Source organism: Phycodurus eques, chromosome 1 (genome assembly GCF_024500275.1).
Source record: "Phycodurus eques isolate BA_2022a chromosome 1, UOR_Pequ_1.1, whole genome shotgun sequence".
NCBI classification, from domain to species: Eukaryota; Metazoa; Chordata; class Actinopteri; order Syngnathiformes; family Syngnathidae; genus Phycodurus; species Phycodurus eques.
In genome coordinates, this window is record NC_084525.1 from 48,602,045 (window position 1) to 48,611,500 (window position 9,456).

The 9,456-nt window shown below is 43.1% G+C and overlaps 1 non-coding gene and 2 pseudogenes across 1 annotated transcript; all 3 read right to left on the reverse strand.

The window, feature by feature from the left end:
- Nucleotides 1-2,022: 2,022 nt before the first annotated feature.
- On the reverse strand, nt 2,023-2,213 carry LOC133414456 (U2 spliceosomal RNA). The gene has a single exon (XR_009770033.1). It is a non-coding gene; the product is annotated as a U2 spliceosomal RNA (small nuclear RNA).
- Nucleotides 2,214-4,494: 2,281 nt separating this feature from the next.
- LOC133414393 (U1 spliceosomal RNA) lies at nt 4,495-4,641 on the reverse strand (annotated as a pseudogene).
- Nucleotides 4,642-7,895: 3,254 nt separating this feature from the next.
- Nucleotides 7,896-8,074, reverse strand: LOC133414225 (U2 spliceosomal RNA; annotated as a pseudogene).
- Between the last annotated feature and the right edge of the window lie 1,382 nt (nt 8,075-9,456).

A 9,456-nucleotide genomic window follows, 5' to 3' on the forward strand; every position in this document is an offset into this window, starting at 1 on the left:
TTGCTAGCGAGCATTTGGATGATCCAGAAGGGGATTGGGAGAATGTCATATGGTCAGATGAAACCAAAATATAACATTTTGGTAAAACCTCGACTCGCCGTGTTTGGAGGAAAACGAATGCCGAGTTGCATCCAAAGAACACCATACCTACTGTGAAGAATGGTCGTGCAAACATCATGCTTTGGGGCTGTTTTTCGGCAAAGGGACCAGGACGACTGAGCCGTGTAAAGGAAAGAATGAATGGGGCCATGTATCGTGAGTTTTTGAGTGAAAACCTCCTTCCAACAGCAAGGGCATTGAAGATATGACATGGCTGGGTCGTTCAGCATGACGATGATCCCAAACACACCACCCGGGCAACGAAGGAGTGGCTTTGTAAGAAGCATTTCAAGGTCCTGGAGTGGCCGACCCACTCTCCAGATCTCAACCCCATAGAAAATCTTTGGAGGGAGTTGAAAGTCTGTGTTGCCCAGCGACAGCCCCAAAACATCACTGATCTCGAGGAGATCTGCATGGAGGAATGGGCCAAAATACCAGCAACAGTGCGTGAAAACCGTGTGAAGACTTACAGAAAACATTTGACCTCTGCCATTGCCAACAAAGCGTATATCACAAAGTATTGAGATGAACTTTTGTTACATACTAAATCCTTATTTTCCACCATAATTTGCTCATAAATTATTTAAAAATTTGATTTTCTGGATGTTTATTTCCTAATTTTGTCTCCCATAGGTGAGGTATACGCATGATGAAAATTACAGGCCTCTCCCCTTTTTTGAAGTGTGAGAACTTGCACAATTGGTCACTGACTAAATACTTTTTTGCACCACTGTACACACACACACACACACACGTCAACAAAATGGAAAAGTTTTTTTGAGGTAATTAGAGCCTTAAATAGGTCAATAAGTCAGAACAACATATCACAGATACACATTAACCAGTGAGTGAGCTGAGGCCTTGCAGGTTGGTCATGACCTGCATGTTCTTCAAAATGTCCTTGTTGAAAAAAAGGCTGAATGCAGTCTCAGGCATGGCTGCTGGTGTGAAAGTGAGCTCACCAAACTGATGAGCTTTTATGGACCTGAAGGCCCTCAACCGATAGGAGGGGATAAATTCAAACATCAAGCCCTCTCGTCTTTGTTGTCCATAATTTGTACAGTTGCTGCATGAGGGATATTTAACTCTTAGGCCTACTACACTAGTGTATCCATTGTTGATCATTATTGTGGGACATTAAAGTCCTGTGAATATTACATTTAAATGGTTGTTGACCATTTTCTGTTGAGTTTAGGATATGGGCTGTAATTACAATTTGGTTTGTTTGTTTTCGGGATGCTGCACGCGTGCAGGAATTTTCGTAGGCGTAGGTGCAACGTAGCGCAAATAGGTCTTTGATGAATTGTCACCGTGTCCTGTTTTGTGGCGACATGAGAAAAGCTTCAGTTAAAGAGCCGCCACTGTCATATAGTATGTCGGGAAAAAAAGCTTTTGATAACTTAATGTCCCAGGTGTTGCGATGGTACTGACCAAGTTTGAAGTCAATCCGATGAAAGCTGTTGGACAAGTTCTCAAAGGTGTTACACCTGAACATTGTTCAAAAGTGTACCTTTCAAAGGTCATAGGCGGGTTTCTCTTAAGTTTAGGATATGGGTCGTGACCCACTTTAATATAAATTTAATTATTTTATTTTTTTAAACAGCCTCTCAAAACATGGACAGTATATAATATTTTTAAATGCAGTTTCAAATGGGTTTGCTGTACCGCTAAAGTCCTATTGCCTGCCATGACGTCCACCAGCCAGACTGGGCTGCTCTGTGTATTTGTTTCCAGAAAACATGGAATTAACAATGTCACTTTTCTCCGATGCTCCATGTCCAAACTTAATACACCTCCACACAATACTGAAGGTCAGAATAACAGACAGACCCCAGAGTTACTTCTTTACCTTCTGTTCACTGCTTTAAATATAGTTCAAGTCATTAGAATGATGGCTCAATTGATATTTATTTTGACCAAGTTGTGGTGTGCACCGTTCCTGGAGGTACTGCAATATCAGGTCGATGCATGGAGTGGACAGAGCAAGGCCCTATTCCACCTCCTAGCTCCAAATACCAATTTAATATTTGGCCCCCGGATAGGGGACATATCAGATATTAAACTGATAAGAACAGATACTACACTTGATCTTAGCCAAAAGGCCGAGAAGCGATGCCAACATAATGCCAGAAAAGACGACCTCATTCTCCAGCCTACAAGCCAAAGCTATGGTGGCACATATCGACATGATAATCACAGATGAGTCACATATGGACACGCCAAACAACAATTATGAGACGAATGTCAACTGTGTTGTTTTTCAACGTTTATATCGAAATAATGTTGTCAGATGCTCGTGTTCCTTGGTCACGTGGTCCACGTCGATCCAATAGAATGCGGAGATTAACGCATATCCTTTCGCCGTGTATTAAGTCTTAAACAACCAAAGAGATCATGAGTTATTTGGAATAAAAGTCGATTGCTGGTATAATGATGTGGCCACAAGCTGAATAGCTGTTTGCTCAACATTTTGACGAAAAAACATCAATGGCACTGCCTCGCTCAACTACTTCCTGTTTCTTTCTTTGCTAACTGACAGTAGGACGCTCGCGCCATCGTCGCAGAGGAGGCGAATTACACCCCTTCCACTAATTTGGGAACACAACGTTCAAATTTGTCATGTGATAAGTGTTAATAATCGATTAAAGACATGCCAGAAACGTCAAAAGACATGAATTTTTGCCATTAAACATTTCAACTTATATCCAAAAGGCATGCTCTGCCCAAGAATGAATGCAAAAAACGACAGAGTGAAAGCAAAACCAACCACTCGTGAAATATTTAACTATTTTACACCATTATTACTGAAAACATACAAAAAAAGAAAAACATACATATTTGTAAATAAATGTAGTTCGGTTATAATACTTAAGTATAATAATCTTAAGGAAATGTATGGTCACGAGTCGGCCCCCTGTTTCACAATTAGCTTTACCTGTTGATGTGAAGTGACATCATGTCCAATTTAGCGTCCTTAAAATCTTCTGACTAGTCACTCGGAGGTTGACAATTTACAGGAGTCTGCCTTCCGTATTAAATTTTTTTTTCAGTCATTGATGGCGAAAAGGCAATTTTATCATCTAATTTGTTAAGCGAACCTTACTTGACCACTTGTTTTCCAAAGTGATGTTCAGGTAACCTGGGACATCTCAGCGCTCTTATGTAAGGGCAAAATGAGTGTTTCTATTTGACAATGATTTCCTGATAAAATTATTTTAAAAATATATATTTTTTGTGAGTCTTTATAGTTAATTCATTCATATTAAAATGCAAGTGCACATAATGTCAAAGAGAGAGCACTGAAGACATTCAGAAAAAATAGTTACAAATAGTGAGGAAATTAAGCAAAGAAGAAGAAGAATCACCTTTATTGTCATGAACATGCACACAATTTGTTCTCTGCATTTTACCCATCACAGTGAACACACAAACTTGTTAGTGGAACACACCGGAGCAGGGGGCAGCTGAAACGCCCGGGGAGCAGTTTGGGGTATCACTGTCTTGCTCAAGGACACCACAGCCGTGAGTCCGGGGGATGTTGGCGGATGCTCCGGTCGGGGTCTTGAATCAGAATCAGAATCATCTTCATTTGCCAAGTACGTCCAAAAAAACACAAGGAATTTGTCTCCGGTAGTTGGAGCCGCTCCAGTACGACAACAGACAGTCAATTGACAGAGAACACTTTGAGACATAAAGACATTGACAAAAAAAAAAAAACAGTCACTGAGCAATAAAGGGTTAATAGTTATCTGGTAATGCCGGTACATTTTTTATTTTTATTTATTTATTTTTTTACAATTGTACAAAGATGCAGAGTCCTCTAGCACTTAGAGAAGTTTGAATGACTAATATAGCAATAGTCCGGTGCAATGACCATTGTGCAAAGGGCGCCGAGACTTCAAGGAGTCTTCAAGGACTCATTTAATTAATGTATTCATGACCTAAACCATTCAGTGATATAGAGACCAGTAACAGAACTTTAAAATCTGTTCTACAGCTGACTGGGAGCCAGTGGAAAGACTTTAGAATTGGAGTAATATGCTAATGCTAATATGAAGAGTGACAGGCAGGTCATAATTTTGCCTTTTTGTTTTAGTAAATGAATAATCTCCCCGCCGTTCCTTGTTTACAATACATGACAACAACAACACATAGTCCTTCGGTGAATGTGTTGGGTGAACGTGAGCTTCGGGGATGGATCATTAACGGAATAAGAAAGCACTTGAATGACTATGTGAAAAAGAACTGAACGTGAACAAATGTTTTTGATGAACAGTTTTGAACAATTCAGTACACTCAAATGCTCATTACTATCAGTAACATAGTACCAGGCTTCATTACCACACAACTACATCACGATTGAAAACACTGTCCTCTCTTTCGTGAACCAATGATCAGGGGAGAGCGCGAACGCAGTCTGCCATTACCAGTAATTATGCAGTCGAGATTCCTACATTTGGGGAATTCGCAGGGTCAACACAACCAAAGTGCAATGGCTGAACCACGTTCTTGATCATGGTGTCTTCCCTGCCAGATAAGTATGAGTTTGACTCTGCGCGAGCACTCAAGTCATTCCCGCGCACGCAATGTCAAGCGACGGTGTCGTCATAAGCATGTGAACAACCATACACATAAGGGGCAAGCCGGAACAAACGCTAGATGAAACGCTACTGTGTGCTAATACATGAAGAAATATGCTTCTAATTTTAGTTTAAATTGAGACAGTAAATGGATACCCATAATGCACAGCGGCATCAAGACACGATAAAATCACTTGAAAGTGGGGTCAGAAACATAGAAACCACCCATTCGGGGTACACCCTGAACTGGTTGCCAGCCAATCGCAAGGCACATACAAACAAACAACCATTCGCACTCACATTCACACCACCGTGCTGCCATGATTTAACTAATTAAAGAAAATCTAAAAAATGTAAACATAATTAGAGGACTTGAAGAAAATAATGCATTCGTCTTGTCGAATGTCACACACTGACAAAACTTTCGGGTACAACAGTTTGATCAGAATCAGAATCAGAATCAGAATCATCTTTATTTGCCAAGTATGTCCAAAACACACAAGGAATTTGTCTCCGGTAGTTGGAGCCGCTCTAGTACAACAAACAGTCAATTTACAGAACACTTTGGGGACATAAAGACATTGACAAAAAACAATTGTGCAAAAAGATGCAGAGTCCTCTAGCACTTAGAGCAGTTCGAACGACTAATATTGCAATAGTCCGGTGCAATGACCATTGTGCAAAGGGCGCTGAGACTTCAAGGAGTGTATGCGGTTTAAAGTGACGAGTAGTGCGATCATCTGGGACAATGTCGGTTGTGCAAATGTTACAGATACTCCTCAATCAGTGTGCAAATGGAGCAGATGCTACTCTGGCATGAGTGGCCAGTATATGCAAATAGTGCAGCATGGCGAGACAACTACAGTGAGTGCACAAGTAATACATAATTGGCTCCACAGAAATGTGACAACGAACTCAAGTCAAAAAATTGCCAGCTTGTTGTAATGGAATTATAGGTTAGGTGTTTAAGAAGTTGATCGCAAGAGGGAAGAAGCTGTTGGAATGTCTACTAGTTCTAGTTTGCGTTGATCGGTAGCGCCTACCTGAGGGAAGGAGCTGGAAGAGCTGGTGACCGGGGTGCAGACGGTCCGAGAGGATTTTGCACGCCCTTGTCTTAGTTCTGGCAGCGTGCAAGTCCTCAATGGTGGGTAGGGGGGTACCGACAATCCTTTCAGCAGTTTTGATTGTCCGTTGCAGTCGGAGTTTGTCCTTTTTTGTAGCAGCACCAAACCAGACTGTGATGGAAGAACACAGGACCGATTCGATGACCGCTGTGTAGAACTGTCTCAGCAGCTCCGGTGGCAGGCCGTACTTTCTCAGAAGCCGCAGGAAGTACATCCTCTGCTGGGCCTTTTTGAGGACGGAGTTGATGTTGTTCGCCCACTTCAGGTCCTGAGAGATTGTAATTCCCAGGAACTTGAAGGTCTCGACGGTTGACACAAGGCAGCTGGACAACGTGAGGGGCAGCTGTGGCGAAGGATGCCTCCTGAAGTCCACGATCATCTCTACCGTCTTGAGCGTGTTCAGCTCCAGGTTGTGTCGCCCGCACCACAGCTCCAGCCGCTCCGCTTCCTGTCGATATGCAGACTCGTCACCGTCCTTGATGAGGCCGATGACAGTGGTGTCATCTGCAAACTTCAGGAGCTTGACAGTCGGGTTCGCTGAGGTGCAGTCGTTCGTGTAGAGAGAGAAGAGCAGCGGAGAGAGGACACAACCTTGGGGCGCCCCAGTGCTGATGTTGCGTGTGGATGAGGTGGCCTCCCCCAGCCTGACCTGCTGTGTCAAAACGCTACTGCCACCTACTGTGACCTATTGTGCATGACAACCTTGGCTAATACTCAAGCAGGCGAGTGGTCTTCACAGTGATTGTCAACTGTCACCCACATGTTCCTAACGTTGTAAAACCGGCAGCCGTGAACCAATGGTTAAGATCGTCACCTGCCACCGTGGGGGACCTAGGTTCAAAACCCCGACTGGACCATCCGCCAACATCCCCCGGACTCACGGCTGTGGTGTCCTTGAGCAAGACACTGATACCCCGAAATGCTCCCCGGGTGCTTCAGCTGCCCCCTCCTCTCGTGTGTTCCACAAACATGTGTATGTGTTCACTGTGATGGGTTAAAAGCAGAGAACACATTTTGTGTGCATGCATGTTCATGAGAATAAAAGATGAAATTGAGACAGGAAATGGTTACATCATGCACAGCGGCATCGAGAGACGATCAAATAAGTTGAAAGTGAGGTCATTCACACTCAGAAACAAATAAACCACCCATTCGGGTTTCAGAGAGACCAATGATTTGACTAATTCAAGAAAATCGAATGTAAACATAATTGGAAGTAGTTCTTGACGAAATAATGCATTCGTCTGATCCATCCATTCATTTTCTGAGCCGCTTCTCCTCACAAGAGTCGCCGGCGTGCTGGAGCCTATTCCAGCTAACATCGGGCAGGAGGCTGGGTCCACGCTGAACCGGTTGCCAGCCAATCGCAGGGACAGACAAACAAACAACCATTCACACTCACATTCACACCTACGGGCAATTTAGAGTCGTCAATTAACCGCGCATGCATGTTTTTGGGATGTGGGAGGAAACCGGAGTGCCCGGAGAAAACCCACACAGGCACGGGGAGAACATGCAAACTCCACACAGGCGGGGCCGGGGATTGAAGCCCAGTCCTCAGAACTGTGAGGCAGACGCTCTAACCAGTCTCCACCGTGCCGCCGAGACACTTACAATTGGATGTTTTTTTTACACAGGTGAATAAAAGCCTTCTCCAGTGGTTCTCAACTGTTGTCACCCGCATGTTCCTAATGTTGCAAAGTCGCGACCTACTCGTATATGTACAGTATATTATATTTGTGAATGCCCTTTCAGATGAGTTTGCTGTACCGCCAAAGTCATATTGCCTGCCAAGACGTCCACTAGCCAGACTGGGCTGCTCTGTATTTGTTTACCGAGAGAACAAGGAAGCAACATTTCTTGTCACTTTTCAACGATGTTCCATGTGGGAACTTAATACGCCTGCGTACTGTACCGAAAATCTGAATAACTATGCACGTAAATTTTTGATAGTTGTCTGCGACCCATTGAATCCCAAGAGCGACCAACCCCCGAAATGAGATTCATTGCTTTTACACTACATTCTGCACACTTCATGTCATATGATTGTTGGGTGTGCACGGTAAAGCATTTCATTACTTTGACCAAGTTGTGGGGCTGCACAGTTCCTGGAGGTACTGCAATACCAGGTCGATGCGTGGAGTGGACGGAGCGAGCCCCTATTCCATCTCCCAGTTCCAAAAATCAATTTTATATATGGTCCCCAGATAGGGGACGTATCAGATATTAAACTGATAACAACAGATCAGTTTCTTTTCCCTTTTGAGCAATTTCATTGTTACTGCCAACAGAATATTACATCAGCTCTTTAAGTAGGGAGCACAGTTTTATCTTTCACATCAATTAAATATTTAAATGAGGAGGCGGGGTACACCCTAAACTGGTTGCCAGCCAATCGCAGGGCAATTTGTAACTTATTTCTGAATAATTGGTAAGTCTTCAGTGCTCTCTGACATTATGTCCACTTGCACATTTTAATATGAATTCATGAACAATGAATAATCACAAAAAATAAATATTTTTAGAGTTTTATAATGAAGTCATTGTCCAATAGCAACACTTATTTAGCCTTTCCGTAAGAAAGCTGAGATCTCCCAGGTGACCTGAGCATCACTTTGGAATACGAGCGATCAAGTTAGGTAAAATGAAGCAAATTAAATGACAAAATTGCATTTTCGCCATCAACAACTGAAACAAAATGTTAATACATTTAATGTTAATACGGAGGATGTTAAGGATGTTAAGGATTTAAATATTATATCCAATTTAAATTGGATATAATATCACTTCACATCAACAGGTAAAGCTAATTGCAAAACACGGGGCCTGCTCATGACCATACATTTCCTTAAGACTGTTATACTTAAGTATTATAACCAAACTACATTTCTTAACAAATATGGAACTTTTTTTTCTATTGTTGTGTGTTGTCAGTAATAATGGCTGACAATTCAGTATTTCATGAGTGGTTGGCTGAGCTTTCACTGTCATTTTTTGCATTAATTCTTGGGCAGGGCATGCAAACTTTTTTTGGATATACGTTGAAACGTTTAACTGGCCAATATGCATGGCTTTTGATGTTTTTATTCGATTATTAACACACCACACGACGAACTGGAGGCGGCACGGTGGATGACTGGTTAGAGCGTCAGCCTCACAGTTCTGAGGACCCGGGTTCAATTCCCGGCCCCGCCTGTGTGGAGTTTGCATGTTCTTCCACTGCCTGCGTGGGTTTTCTCCGGGCACTCCAGTTTCCTCCCACATCCCAAAAGCATGCATTAATTGGAGACTCTAAATTGCCCATAGGCATGACTGTGAGTGCGAATGGTTGTCTGTTTCAATGTGCCCTGCGATTGGCTGGCAACCAGTTCAGGGTGTACCCCGCCTTCTGCCCGATGACAGCTGGGATGGGCTCCAGCATGCCCGCGACCCTAGTGAGGAGAAGCGGCTCAGAAAATGGATGGATGGACGACGAACTGGAACATTGTGGAACCAAATTAGTGGAAGGGTTGTAATTCGCCTCCTCTACGACGATGGGGCTAGATTCCTACTTTTAGTTACCAAAGCAGGAAACAGGAAGTAGTTGAACGAGGCAAGGGAGCAAACAGCTCTTCTCCTTGTGGCCACAAAATGTTACCAACAACTGATTGTTA